This window comes from Helianthus annuus, chromosome 9, assembly GCF_002127325.2.
Source record: "Helianthus annuus cultivar XRQ/B chromosome 9, HanXRQr2.0-SUNRISE, whole genome shotgun sequence".
NCBI classification, from domain to species: Eukaryota; Viridiplantae; Streptophyta; class Magnoliopsida; order Asterales; family Asteraceae; genus Helianthus; species Helianthus annuus.
In genome coordinates, this window is record NC_035441.2 from 140,934,494 (window position 1) to 140,950,440 (window position 15,947).

A 15,947-nucleotide genomic window follows, 5' to 3' on the forward strand; every position below is an offset into this window, starting at 1 on the left:
TGTGTGTAGGGATACAAGGGTTGTATAACTGCGTCTCTAGGAATAAGATATAATGATTGGATGTGCCTAAAACGTACTCTAAGCACGAAACACAGCACTTTTATCAACATACTAGCTTCTAGCTAACTAATAAAGTGCCAAAACATGAGGAAATATTCCTGACACTTTGCAGAATAAATTGTGTCGCTAAAAAATATTATTTACGACGCTTAAAAGATTACTTAAGCACTTTAACGGATTACTATCCAACCGAACAACCGGACTATACCCGGAACATGAAAATATTGCCAGAAATATTATTAGTCTTTTTCTGAGCCAGTTAGGGTCCCTGATTACCCTAACACCCGTTTTATAACGTATCATACAACTAACGGAGTTAACCCCTAAAGTTAACCTATTTAACGTAACTAAGTCCTAACTACATAATTGAAAACGAACCGGATACCCCCCCCCCTCAATGGGATCGGCCAAACTAGAGGAGACCAAGGAGTACACTTTTGATTATTATAATGGTGTATGTTTAATATCAAGGGGACACGAGAACCGTTGGACGATAAACATGAATTTTCCTATAAATACCCCACTAAACCTTAGAGTTCTTACACACCACAAACCACCAACAAACTCTCTCCCTTGCCCTCTCCCCATTCTCGGCCGAAACCCCCTAGGGTCACCACCACCATCTTCGATTCTTGTTCATACATTCCAAGCATATACTAGCTTCACGGGTCACGTATTAGGAGCTTTGGAGCAAACGGAAGTGGAAGGACCTCGTTACTTAGCTTTTATCCACCGCATTTTCGCCTAGATTCTTCCCTAGCCCCGAGCTAGAGGTATAATGTTTAAAACTCACTCTTGATCATATCTAAAGTGGTTAATATGATTTTCAACGGTTAAAATGCGGAAACCCATCTTTTGAATCTTTAAAGTCTACTAAAACTTGAATTTTGTTGGATAAAAGATCATAACTTGTGTAAAAGTTGTAGTGTTTGAATATGTTGATTATTTAGGCCCGATCTACGATGTGGTGGCTCGGATCATCGTTTAACCCGACTTTGTTAAGATCATAGATCTTGACATAAGCGTGTTTATATCGGTACGAGGGTTAAAAGGTGAAACTCTACCACACGAGAAACATGAACTTGTGTAAAAGTATTTTTACTAGTAAAATGGTGTTCAAAACTAGCGGATCTACGTATCTGCAAGTGGTATATTCGCAGAACCAAGTGTCGAGAAAATCATGTTTTATAAAAGTCGTATGACACACTAACAAATATGATTTTTACAAACTACAAGTGTATAAACACTTGTGAAACGAAAGATCCGACAAAGTAACCATTTTTATAAAAGTTGTCGGGAAGTTGTAAAGAATGATTTATTCTAAAAACGGGGTTTTTACAAGACTAAAACTATTTTATACAAAGATCCACCAAATATAAGGAGATCTACACAATAGTTTTCGGAAAAACTACAAGTTCATGCAATAATGCGATTTACATACTTGTCGACTAGTTTGATGCGTTGGAACAAGTTTGATGTGTTGAAACTAGTTTGATGTGTCGGAAATTGATTGGTTGATTTAAAGAAGTGTTGAAATGATTTTGTAAAAGAAAATGATACGCTTGAAAGCGTGGCCACCTCCAGTTACAGGGGAAACTCTGGCGAAATTTTTCTAAAAATATAACACTTAGAATTATTTACAAGTGTTAAACTATTTTGAGATGTTTTCAAAATATATTTCGCCATGACTTTATTTATTAAATAATCGGAGGTGGGATTTTCACAAAAACTAAACGTGATAAATATTTATTCGATAAATATATTTTTCACCACACTGTTTATGATTATTTTGTGAAAATATATAAATATTATTTTTAGAGTAAAAATAATATTTACAAACGTTGACGATCCCAAAATAATACAAACGCTTACACGACAAATGTATAAGTTACAACGGTAATTACTATTACCACTTAATCGTTAAAACGTAACTTACGCTTTATACGGAAATATTCATAAACGCGTATTTTGTCAACGTATTATTTTGGAAAGTATTAAGTGAAGAGAAAATATAATATTTTTGAGAAAAATATTTATATTTTGGAATGAGAAGTTAAAATATATTAAGTGGGACTTAATGATATAATACGAATACACATGTATTAAATCCCCCATCCTTGGGAAGGAAATTAAATACCAGGTATATACAAGGAACGGTTGTCTAACTGTTTCCCAAAACTTAAACTATAAAGCTAAGGCACGGCCATCCGTCTAATAGATTTAGCACATGTAGGTCGTTGCACAGCTGCCTGATATTTGGAGTACTTGGTATAGCGACGCACTGACTGTGAGTTCATGTCCCCCCTTTTCTCTTAACTGTTTTCAGTTTTCTAAACTGCGGGGGTGAAATACATGTTACAATGGTTATGATTACTTTATACATGGTATGGTTAGTGTAAGGAGGGTTACTTTTAGATCATGTGAATGGGTAGGCGGAAACTTGAGGTCATTAATCCTCAGGGTAGGACCGAGGGGCAGGAGCGGTAGATCTATTTGGGTGTAGCGAGCCCCGTCCCAGGTCCAGCATAACAGACCTTGGGATGACTTTGTTCCCGACGCATAAATTTGCTAGGTTTGAGCCTTCCTACTTGCATTTCACACATATCAATGGCCTTGCAAACCATTGGTGATCTCTTTTTCCTTATTTGCTACATACCAGGGTTTTTGATAAATACAATGGTTTATTTACTCACTTTCGCATGAACTCGCTCAACATTATTGTTGATTTTTCAACTTACATGTATTTCAGGGAATTAAAGATCTGGCACGGTATGGCATGTTTTCCGCTGCATTAGTCACCGAGGTCATCCAGGATTTGGGGAATGTGACTCTTTCCTGGACAAGTCACAGTCCTCGAATCATGTTATGTTATGTTATGTTATGTTTGGGTTTGTAATGTTTGAACAAGTTTATGGTTGATAGGGTGTTAACCCGTTGAGACAAGGTTTTGATATTTTATTTTAATGGATGATCTTGCATATTTTTAATTCATATAGCTTTGTTATGATTAAGCTATGGTATTAAGAAGTCACACCAAATTAACCACGCTTCCGCAAAGCCAGGGTGTGACAAGTTATCCAAAAAAATATATATAACAATACCGTTATCATTCCACACGAAAAAGGGCAATTACAAAGCAATGGCAGGTAGTCGGGCAACAAGTTGCGCCGCCACCCCCTTTTGAATAGAAAAACCAATTCTAGTAAATACAAAGTTTGAAACCTTTAGCGACGAAGAATTACTATTAACGACTTTTTGAACCCGATTCAAAAGTCGCACAACGTCAGGAGCGAGACCACCAAAGGTATCAAACGCAAACGGGACAAACACATGTTGATTCTCCAGGTAGGCTTTCTCATGTTTTGCCACTTTGCTCGCCTCTGCCTTGAGCACCGCTTGCCCTACGACAAAGCCCTTGTCCTTGAGCCCGACAAGGGGGGAGACTCCAGTTAGATCTACACAAGCGTGTTTCCCCCTTCCCATCCAAACACAAGGATGTCCGCCAGGCGTAAAGTGGACCTCCCCTCTAATGGGTCAGTCAGGAAATTTACTAGAGCCTCCTTTTTGGCAGAGATCCCGGCCCGCTTAAGAACATCACATAACACATCTCTAACCCAATCATGCCGATATTTAAACCCTGGTAGCTCTTTACAGTGGATCGCGTGCTCGCCGAAAGAATCCAAACACGCTTTGCGGCATACCGGACATGGCTCGTCAACTGGGAACAAAGGAATCATCAGTCGGTATCTAAAGATAGCACGGTATTCCACAGTCGACATGTGTTGCCACAAGCCTTCAATAGGTACGACAGACAGAAAATCTTGAGCATGTGGGGCACGTAGACATTCAAACACTGCTCTTTGCCGAGGGGATAAAACAAACTTCTCTTCAAACCTCTTGACAATTTCGCCATATAAGGCATTCGCCAGAATTTTCTGGGATTTAGGAGGGGCGGTGTCTTTAATGTAGAAACCGCCAATATCAAGGTCGGGAAGAGAACTATGCAAAAGGTCCAACGCACTCCTGTAATCGGAGTCTAAAACATCCCCACCACATTCTCGGAGTATGTGGTCTTGTAAACCCCAAGATTGGGCCCTTGGGCCCTTGAAGCCACGGAAGCATATGAAGAGGCATCCTCGGCTGTACAAATCCCCAAGATTGGTGTGTTTCGTTTTTTCGTTCTTGTATTGGCACTCTTTGGATTTTTACAGCATATGCTGGCCCTGTTCTATAAATCATAGAATTTCGTTGTTTAAAAAAAAAAAAAAAAAAACTTAACTCAGCTACACACTTACCATTGTATGTGTGTGGCATTCTCATAAAAAGTGCATTAATCTTACATAATCAGAATTGTTTAACACAATATTAACTTTAAATAAGTGTTGTAAAATCTCAAAACAAGTACACAACGTTAAACTTCTTACCACATAATTAATAGCACATAAATTGCCTCATTTTAATATGTTCCTTGTTTTGCAAATCAACGGAGCTTACTGAACGACACTTTATAAACACACATGATCATCTATATGATGGTCAACATACCAGTCTAACTAATATGAACTAAGTTTTAGGCATATATACAAACAAGCCCGTTTAGCTAATGGCCATATAGACATTATTGTTATCATCAATGACCAATATTCAGTCATTTCATACACAATATAAATCTAACAACTTGTAGGTAGGGTTGTAAACGAACACGAACGAGACAATGTTCATGTTCGTTCGTTAAAGAAATGCAGGTGTTCGTAAATTGTTCACGAACACATGTCGAACAGAAGTTGATGTTCGTGTCCGTTTGTTAAGAAATTTTAGTTGTTGGCGAACAATTCATGAACATTGGTCACGAACATAAACCACAAACGAATTCAAATGAACACAAACGAACATTAAACTTGAAATAAAAAAAAAACATCATTAACCTTAAACATCCAACACAAGTAGTCAAATACAACCATTATCTGATAAATCATGAATTCAAGACGCAAGAAGTCTACGAAAAGCACCATACGATAAATCAAGTTTAGCTAGATCAAGACATAACTATCTAAAGTTACTTAGTCATATCCCAACAAATGTCTTTAGTTTCTGTATTTAGATAACGGTTTACATTTTACCATTTTTTTAATATAATTATTATATAATGTTTAAGGAGAAATTAAAATTTAAGAGGGAAAGTGAAATATTAAAAAACAATAAAAACTTTTAATAAATTAACATAAACAACGAACACGGACGAACATGAACGGACATATTACCGAACGTTCACAAACGCAGTCGAACGAACGAGACATTTGTTCGTGTTCGTTCATTTAGTTAATCGAACATACACAAACTTCCCGCCAAGCAGTTCACGAACTGTTCGCTGAACGTTCAGTTCGTTTACAACCCTACTTGTATAGGGTTGACTCTTTAACTTAACAAGGAATGAACGTTTGCTTAAATAAAACAAAATAATAATAATAATAATAATAATAATAATAATAATAATAATAATAATAATAGTAATAATAATAATTAATCAAGTTATTAATTAAAAGTTAAAATTATTGCTTGTCAATTTGCTTATGTTTATCCACATATGACATCCAGAAAGATAAACAAATGAATCATATCTATTTTCTTCAATGACTCAAATCTGCTTGTAGAGAGAATATTACATTTATCGTTGTTAATTTGTTTATGCTTATCCACACATGACATCCACACGGATGAATCATGTCTATTTTCTTCAATGATTCAAATCATAACTGTAGAGAGAATATTACATTTACCATAGAGGATGAATCATGCATATTTTCTTCAATGACTCAAGTCATGCTTGTAGAGAGAATATTATATTTACCAAAGAGGATGAATCATGCATATTTTCTTCAATGACTCAAGTCATGCTTGTAGAGAGTATTACATTTAGCATGCTTGTAGAGAGTTAAAGGGAATGAAATAAAGTAAGAGTTTTGGGTTTTACTTTCCTTAGTTCGTCCAATTCTAAAAAAAACTATATGTAGGTAATTGGGTTTTGTGATTGTCGGTTGTTGTAGGTTTTGTGGTCTATAATTATGCGTACATATGTTGATGATGTTTGAATCATATGATCAAAACAATTTTCTCTAACGCAAAGGATCTCAATTTCATTATACGCTTTGGTCCGGTAAAAAGCTTAAGACGACGTTGTCACCACGTTATTAAGACCTTTGATTGCTTTCGCATACACATATTGAAATTTTGTTGTGAAAACTTAAGTTATTATATTTATATTGTAAATGGAGTGTTACAAATTTTACATGCAAACTGGATAAGCAATAATATTTAATCTCATACAAATTTTGTAATAAAAAAATATGTTACTACTTATGAAATGAATATACAACTTGTCTATGTGTGTTATATGACTCAGACGTTTTACGATGCTACCACTAATTAAGGAATACGAAGGGGCACAAGTGAAGCAGTTTTTCTTCTTTTTGTTTTGTTTTGGAAAAATTAAAAAAATAAATGTCAGAAGTGGGATTTGAACCCACGCCCTCTCTCGAAGACCAGAACTTGAGTCTGGCGCCTTAGACCACTCGGCCATCCTGACTGTTTGTTAAGTCTTTAGTTTATCTATGTATCAGAGTTCTAAAAATAAAATCTTAATGAGATTGTACATGTTAAATAAGTTGAAACCCACTTTGCCACGTCTACCAAAGATTTAAAAACATCCATACATTCGTGTCAATAACTTGAATAATAACGCACAAATATGTAAATTAATTATCATAGTAGTAAAATTCCCCCTACATTATGCACAGGAATTCAGTTTGTATCGGTTTAGTATCGATATGGTACAAACGTTCAATATAGCAACCGGAAGATTACACCTTGAAAATAAAGTCGTGATATAACCAAATGATAGCATTACATATTATACATCGAACTATTAGATAATGAGAAAAGAAATTTAAAAAATAATTAAATATAAGAAAGTTGGAGGTGTAAGGAATACGTATAGAGTAAAAAAAGATGGCAACGAAAAGGCATTGACTATAAAAAAAACATTGGCCTATGAAAAAACAATGTAATTACTATTTAAACAATATACCATTGTTATTTTTCATTGAGAAAGTGTTAGGAAAATGTTCATACATAGAAAAAAAACAATGTAATTACTATGAAAATAATATACCATTGTTATTTTTCATTGAGAAAGTGCTAGGAAAATGTTCATACATAGAGTCAGGGACGCCTGCCAGCATGTTACTTCATAAGCTTTGTTCTCAAAGAAAGAAATAATGTTGCAGATCGTTTTTATATTTAATATAAAGTATTAGTTGATTGCACCTTATGCTTATGCTTAAAAGTTGTAAATTTTTAGTGTTAACTTTTTATGAGTGAAGAAAATTTCCTTTTATTATATAAAACGCATCATTTGTTACTTGTTGAGTTATAGACTTGTACACAAACCTAAGGGTGAAGGGGGTGCTCACCTAATAGGTGAGTTCCCTCTCTTACGCCCAACCAATACTCGTGTGCCACGTCAACTCCCCTCTTAAACTCCCCTAACACCCTAAATTGATGGCGGCACTCCCCTCTTAACTCCCCTTATTTTTTTATTCAAAAAAAAAAAAAAAAAGGAAAAGAAAAGGTTTGATTGGTTGGAAATTAGATTGGCCCCACCTTCCTTCTCCCTCTCTCCTCTCCTCTCTTCGGTGAACCTCCACCCATTTCACTCCCCTCACCCACTCACCTAAGGGATGGCGGCGGTGTTCCCCTTAGGTGAATGGGGTCACCGATTTCACTCCACTCTTACGCCCCGTTCACCCTAAGGCCCAATTTGGGAAAGCCCGGTCCAACTTTAGTTTGAGAGACTTTTTTTTTTCTTTTATAATAATTTTTAGTAGACTTAGTTTGATAGATTTTTTTTTTCTTTTATAATAACTAGTTAGTGATACTCGCGCTTCGCGGCGGGAGACCTGATTTATAAATTTAAATTGGAAACGTAGACACAATGATAGAAATAACATTAATTGCAGGAATCCGGTCGCTATCGGTTTGGTTTATTATGGTATCGATACAATAACGGTACTCGATATAGCAATCGAAAGATAAAGCTTAAAAAATAAAGTCGTCATATGATTAAAAGGATATCGAGACATATTTTACATCGATCAAAATCAATAAAAATAAATACCAATATCGATACCAACGTTAAGTCGAAATTGGTCTAGTTCATTTGTTACCTGTACAATATGGACAATTAGTGTAACTAATGAACACAAGTTACTTAGGATAGTAATATTAATGTGTGATTGTAGCTTAAAAAAACCTAAATGAAATAGAAAAAAAAATAAGAAAAAGACAGAAGGAAACTGTAGCAAACATTCAATGTAAATTGATATATATAATAACTAGCTTAAGATCCCGTGTGTTACACGGGTTGGTAAAAGAAATTTCTTCATTAATACCACTGATATTAAATATTATACTTTTATACACGTTAACACAAACGAATATATTAGATTACAACGACAAATTGAAATACATGAATATGCAACGATCACAATTCGTTGAAAATCTCTTTATAAACCACATTAGTTGTTTTATCTGTAGGTTTGTCGTTGTCAAGTATTAGTAGTTTGACCTCATCTCGTGTTTTCACCCTTGTTAAGTCGGCTTACCTTCGAACATAAAAACGGTGAAAAAATATGAAATGTGGCATATTAAATGTATCTCAATACATTGATTTCAATTCATCTCAATTTATGCAAAAAAAAAAAAAAAAAAAACAACTATAAACTTACAGTGTGTAGTGTGTTCGTGTATCAGGTGATGATTGTGTTCAACTATCAGAAATGCAATTAACCAGATATATATCCTGATATATATCCTGAAAGTGAACCCAAAGTAATTAGATGATTTTGTTATCAAACAAAAAACAAACATGCTGGTTATTTTGAAACAGTTGCAACAATATTAATTTCATTAAAATATGTTGGTTATTCAGTCACATGAGTTCCAAACAATAAAACATATTTGCAAGGAGGATTTTGGTTAATACTTAATGATGATACCTTGGAAACCTCTTCTTAGTGAGCCTCTTGGTTATAATAAAAGGAGATCTTGACATAAACTATAACCCTGCAAGAAACATGAACAAAAGTTAGTTCTAATCAAACAAAACTCCAATAACCAATTAGTTAAGCAATATTTACCAGTTATTGATGGCGCTTTTTACATTGCTGAATGGCAAAATGTTTCTCTTCTGTCAACTTAGCTTAGATAAGAGTCACCGCCTATATACGAAAGAGTGTAGTTATAAAGAAGCATTAATATATAAAGAGGGACTTAATAAGAAAACTCCCATATAATCTTGTCTAACTTTGTGGTCAGCTAAACTTCTTTAGTTTGTGGTTACTTATCAATTTTCATCAATCATTATCATTTCACCAACTAATCTTGTCAAACTTTGTGGTCAGCTTTCATCTAATATTTTCCAATCTTTCACCAATGACAATTTACCTAGATTATCCTCCGAAACCGGTGAATAACTATCGTATTACTTCAAGGAAAATGACAAATGTTGTGCTACTCAATTGTATTCAAATCTTAAGGGATATAAACGCAGACATTAGACTCGCTTGAATCCAAACCACACCCACCTGAACACTCCAAACGAAGCGTAACTATAAAACCTAAGTTTGTTAAATATCATGTATGAAAAGTTTCATGTCCACAATCATTAATAGATGTTTAACAAAAAAGAAGATTTACGATCAAATTCATTATTTTGGAACAATTTTTAAGGCCGAAATATTTTTTCAAGCACAAATGTGAAACCAAAAACTACCTCATAACCAAACAAAAGCAAACCATGCCAAACCAAACCCAAGCCATATAGACAAAATTTGTTGGTGTCCTTAGGCAAACTCAGTACCACGATAATGACTATGAATACACTCAAAGCTCAAGTTGTACTACAGAAAGTTTAAATTCTAAAGACTATCTATCAAGTTGGTAACGTACCACACAAAATGAAATCGGTTGATGGTTACCTGATACTTGGCCAGACGCCTACGAATGGCTTTGATTTTGTCAAAGGAAAAAATCAAAGTGTCTTTTACTCCAAGCTTCAAACTGTCTATTAGTAGTTCTAAAATAATTTATTAGTTTTTAAGATCAAGAAGCAACTTGTTCATAGTTCTCAATCACAACAGTACCTCTTGTGATCTCCCAAAGTTTCACATAACCAGCATTATCCTAATGAAAACATGTTTCAAACGACCATATAAGCTGACATATGCCCTTTTGAATATTAAACTATCGAAAAATAAAAAAAACAAAAAAAAATAATGTTACCTTAATCAAAACATGTGTGTTATTGTTAAAAATCACATATTGTACTATCCTCGGAATTCAATCAATACTGAAACTTGATTCAAACCTCAATGAGCTATTCCATCTTTAGTCCAATCCTCAGTTAACACTTTATGAAAAAAAACCACTTAATCAATAAAACAACTACCAAATTTTTTTTAACAGAAAGTAGCAAATAGAGAGCGAAGCTGAAGCCTTTGTCTAGGCAAAACTCATATCCGGGTCACTGATTTTCTCTTTATGAACATACGCTTATCAATTTGGTCATGCTATTTACTATTTAGATGTTCTGGTAAGTGGAAAGTGGACATTCAAGTTATTAAAAAAAACAGAGGATACAAATTTCACATGATGAGATCCGAGATCCGCTTGAAGACGCTCAGCCATGCTTCCATCTTCCAATTGATTTGCTGCATATAAAAAAATGATTCTCATACAGAATTACAATCAAGATCATGTTTAGTTAAATAGGTTTTGTTTAAAACATTCCAACAAACAATTGGTGTAGCATCAAATGAACATATTAGAATTACCTTCATTGATGTCAGATATTAGTTCACATCTCGCAGTTCTAAGGTATCTTTAGTATTATTAACATTAATTTTCATTCCTCCAGCAAATACAAAGTTCGCTATAACCATACAACTAAAACGCTATAAATATTACCAGATTAATCTAAATATAGAGTATTAATTAGATTAATCTAAATATACAATATTAATCTAATTTTTTAATATTAAAATGATTTAGGAGAGGTTGTAAGCACTTAATACTTTTAACACATTGCATCACAATTGTAATAGTTTATTTAGTGTATTATTATAATAAGAAAAAAATATACAATTCAATATATTGGTTAATATAAACTAACAAATAAAAATAAGTATCATTACAGTCTAATCAAAGCTAGAACTGTTTTGACTCGACCCATTATCCAAAACTTTACCTTAGTGACCAAAACTAAAACTTCACCACCACGAGACTTGTGGAATGCAATCATCTATTTGAGGATTTACAAAAATACCTTCAAGAAAGCATATCTTCAAAACACAACCTAGGTTAGAATGTTCGATAAGGAAAAGAAGTATCTAATCAAATAACATATTACCATATTCTTTTCCCACATATGGAAATACACCTCGATTAACCATAGTCTTTATGGAAAGAAAATCATAACCAAGGTATGTAAATCAAAACCCATCATCTACAAAAAAAAAAAAAAAAACAAAGCCCCTTAGATAAAATCCCTAACCTTGGTGTTATTTTTCACACTTTGAAGAGTCGTCATGCAACAACTTGTGCTTCGGAAAATTCTTTAACAATTTCCAAGTTCCCCATGCCTATATACAACCACAAATCAAATTTAACAAAAACTATATATAACTTCTTAAGAAACTCATACTATAGTAAAAACATAAAAGTGTGCATATGTTTGCAAATGCTAAAAAGCACAATAGTAAAAACACAATAGTTTGAACCGGAAGATTAAATGATACGGAATATGAGACAACAATTGATTTTGTGTAGTAAATTAATGGAAAATTGTTGTCCCAAGAGTTTTTTATAATTAATGGCAAAAAAAGCCACTAAAAACACAAATTCAGCCCTAATTCACGATCTTAGTCATTCAAAACACTCAAAACCAATCGTTAAAGAGATGAATGATTTGGAGTTACAAATTAAAAATAGGGAAAAACTAAGAAACATAAACTTACCGAGATTGCAAATTATGTGAGTAGAAGATTGCAAACAATCAAGATCACGATATTAAGTGACAAATCACGGTTCTTATCATCTTCTTTTGGTGCTGGGACTTTTAAAACCGATAACCTGCCTTTGTACCCTGGTTGACTTAATGCGTCAAAGTCAATGCCTTTACTCATGCGGTTTGTGAGCTTGACTGCATAGTGCATACATGTGTAAAGTCAAAAGAGTCAAAATAGAGGTTTTTTTTTTTCATGAAAGCTTACTTTTTGATGAAAGAAAAACATAATCTTTATCATGTAAACAAAGTTTTTTTTTTCATGAAAGCTTATTTTTGGTGAAAGAAAAACATAAGATGCAACTGTCAAAAGCTCGTAACAGTAAAAGTTTTGTGCCAAATATACCTCCAGAAACCATTTTGCTCCTTTTTGGAATTTGACCATTATCAGATGCATCTGAATCAGAACTTGAAGACTCATTAGACGACGAATCATCATCATTCCATGGCATAGTTTTTTTCATGAAATGTTGATGAAAGAAAAACATAAGCTGCAACTGTCAAAAGCTCGTAACAGTAAAATTTTTGTGACAAATATACCTCCAGAAACCATTTTGCTCCTTTTTGGAATTTGACCATTATCAGATGCATCTGAATCAAAACTTGAAGACTCATTAGACGACGAATCATCATCATTCCATGGCATAGTTTTTTTCATGATGTATCAGTTCAAGCAGTCCTGTAAAAAACGTATGGTACTCATATGAAGATAAGAGTGAAAATCATATTAAAAAAGACAGCATTTTAAGCAAAAAAAACTAAAATCCACATATGAAGGACAAATTATTCGTTCTTGACGAAGCCCGAAAGTATCAAAAAGAACATCCAAAATCATGAAAAGTATACACATCGAATAAAAAACAAACGTTTAATATAAGGTAGCATACAATGTTTCTTTCATCACAGAAATGCACTTTTATCTAAAATGAAATAAGCTTTATGAAATTATCAAATGATTAGTGTTTGAAATTCTAACTGTTGAAAGATTTACATGTGATTAAACCCCTAAATAAAATTCTAATTAATCAAAGGCTTACAGTCACTGGATACCTATTGTCTAAAACATTGGAAACTTATCATTACACAACACAAAATTGTGAATACTATACTCACAACTGAAATTAACAGAGAAAGTAGTGGAAATTAGGTTTAATTTCTCCATAAGATGAGCTTAACAGCAAATATTGAGCAACTGAACATGAAGATATAGCGATTTGGTTGATTGATTTCAACTGTTAGTAAATTAGGGTTTCCAAAATAACAAATTCCCAAACCTGATGGCAAAAAAAGCCACTAAAAACACAAATTCAGCCCTAATTCACGATCTTAGTCATTCAAAACACTCAAAACCAATCGTTAAAGAGATGAATGATTTGGAGTTACAGATTAAAAATAGGAAAAAATAAGAAACGTAAACTTACCGAGATTGCAAATTATGTGAGTAGAAGATTGTAAACAATCAAGATCACGATATCAAGTGACATAATTCCTACATCTCCCAACATAAATATAAACCTAAATGTCGATCAATATGTCAATGTTATCCAAGAATGCATATGCCTCGAAATCAATAGAGAACTCATTTTAAAGATCAAATCCAAATCGCTCCCGCTTAGATATTAGAGTTAACGGCCCAGAAAAAAGGAAAACGATAGAAAACCATACCTGTTCATATTTACAATTGATGCTCTTTCTAAAACATATGGCCTATGATCCATCAAAGTAACCCTTGTATAAATGACACAACGAAAGCGTAAAGAGTAAATCAAACTAAGTTTAAAGATTAAAACCTTAATGTACCTTTGGAGAAATAAAGAACAAATCAAAGGGCTGGCTGATGTCTTCTGCTTCACCAGGGATTATACCATGATATTAGCCCTGTGATTCATCTTATACCATGAGTACAGCCGCATCAAATTCGACCTCAAAGAAAGGGTTTTTGAATCATAACAGAAAACCGACAACACGAATCATAACAGAAATATAACTAAAAAAATACATCTTAAGATAGAAACTACTAACCTTCAGAATCAACCAGGTGAGCGATGATTAGGGTTTTTGAATTGAAGTTCTGCAGTTGAACACGAACATACCCGTCTTCAATCAACCTTTTAATTGAAGTTCTGCAATTGAGCCTGAAGGCAGATCCTGAAAACGATTTGTTGTTCAATTTTACATTAAAGCTTAAAGATTAGAAGAAAACATAACTTTTGCTGGTTGCTTTAGACTGACATCTAGGTTGTAATGGAACAAAGAGGGATACAACGATGGAACGGGCAGAGATGTACGAAATTGAAATTAGAGTTTAAGGAATGATTGAAGAGAGAGGACGTATTATGACAGCGTGTTTGAGAAGCCACGTGAATCAAGGAAAATAAGAGAAAGAGTTTGGCGCCCAAGAGGAATTCTCTAGCTTAAGAGGGTGTCCACATCATCAAAATGATTGGCTAAGATTAAACCTTATGGCTTAAGAGAATTCATTTAGTATAATAGATAGATTGTTAGTAGACTGCCAAATAACATGTTAAATGGTCTCCATTTTATCGGACCCAAGAAACAAGCCACTAGATTATCAATTATAGAATACTACACTATTTTCAAACACAGGGAGCGTTTCCTACTTCTTTGCGGTTTCCTGAATATTTAGCAACCTAGTTTGGATCATTATATAAATGTAGAGGTGTTTACGGTTCAGTTCAGATCCACCTTTATTTGACGAATACTCCTAGTTGATCCTTTAACTATAGTTTCAGAGAATATTAAATTGAACTGGCAACCGGCCAGGCAAAGTGGATCGGTTGGTTTATCGATTTAGTGGTTTCACAGTTCGGTTTTAAGTTTTAACAGTTTGAATTGAATTAGTATTTCTTTTTTCAAAATCCTTAGTTTCTATTAAAATTTTGAAATTGATAAAATGCTTCGTGATTGTAATACACATAGTTACATAACTACATTTTTCAAAAAAATATATACACACAAATAATAATTGAAAAAGGTCAACATGTCGGTTGGGTTTTACGTACAATATAAAGAAATTTTACAAACTTGTATATTTATAAACCAAACGGAAAACATCAGAATCCTTTCTCTGCTACACTTTAACAAAATTGTTCTAAGCAACATGCTTTGATCCGACAACCGTTTTAAGATCCGACTAACGATATTTATGTAAAGTGCGCATAAGTAAAGTGCGCATAAATATAGAGGTTTGAAATTTCATATGTGTTCGTTTGAAAAAGAAAGGATTTTAGAGCATTTTACAATGATATAATATTGTGATATTGTGTTTGTGGCGTTTATTAATTACCATTTTAAGATAACATTACCTATATATTAAAATCAGAATGAAATGAATAGTAACATCATATCGGGTAACAGTATCGGTATCAAATTTATAAAACCGGTGTGTTTTCGGTACCGGTTTGGCACCGGTATTCACCGGTTTTTACCCTCAAATACCGGTGCGGTACCAGTACCGAACCGTACCGTACCAGGTATATTCAGTACCGGTACCCACTTTTGGGGATTTCGGTAACGGTATTTTCGGTACCGAGCTCATCAAATCATGTAGCAACGCAACAATGCAAGTAATTGCACCATTTATATTACTTTTCATACACACACTAAGTAAACTGTATTTTGTTTGAATGAGGTTTTATATACACAACAATTACCTATATATTAAAATCAGAATGAAATGAATAGTAACATCATATCGGGTAACAGTATCGGTATCAAATTTATAAAACCGGTGTGTTTTCGGTACCGG

The 15,947-nt window shown here is 33.7% G+C and overlaps 1 non-coding gene across 1 annotated transcript; it reads right to left on the reverse strand.

The window, feature by feature from the left end:
• Positions 1 to 6,559: 6,559 nt before the first annotated feature.
• Positions 6,560 to 6,643, reverse strand: TRNAL-CAA. The gene has a single exon. It is a non-coding gene; the product is annotated as a tRNA-Leu (tRNA).
• Between the last annotated feature and the right edge of the window lie 9,304 nt (positions 6,644 to 15,947).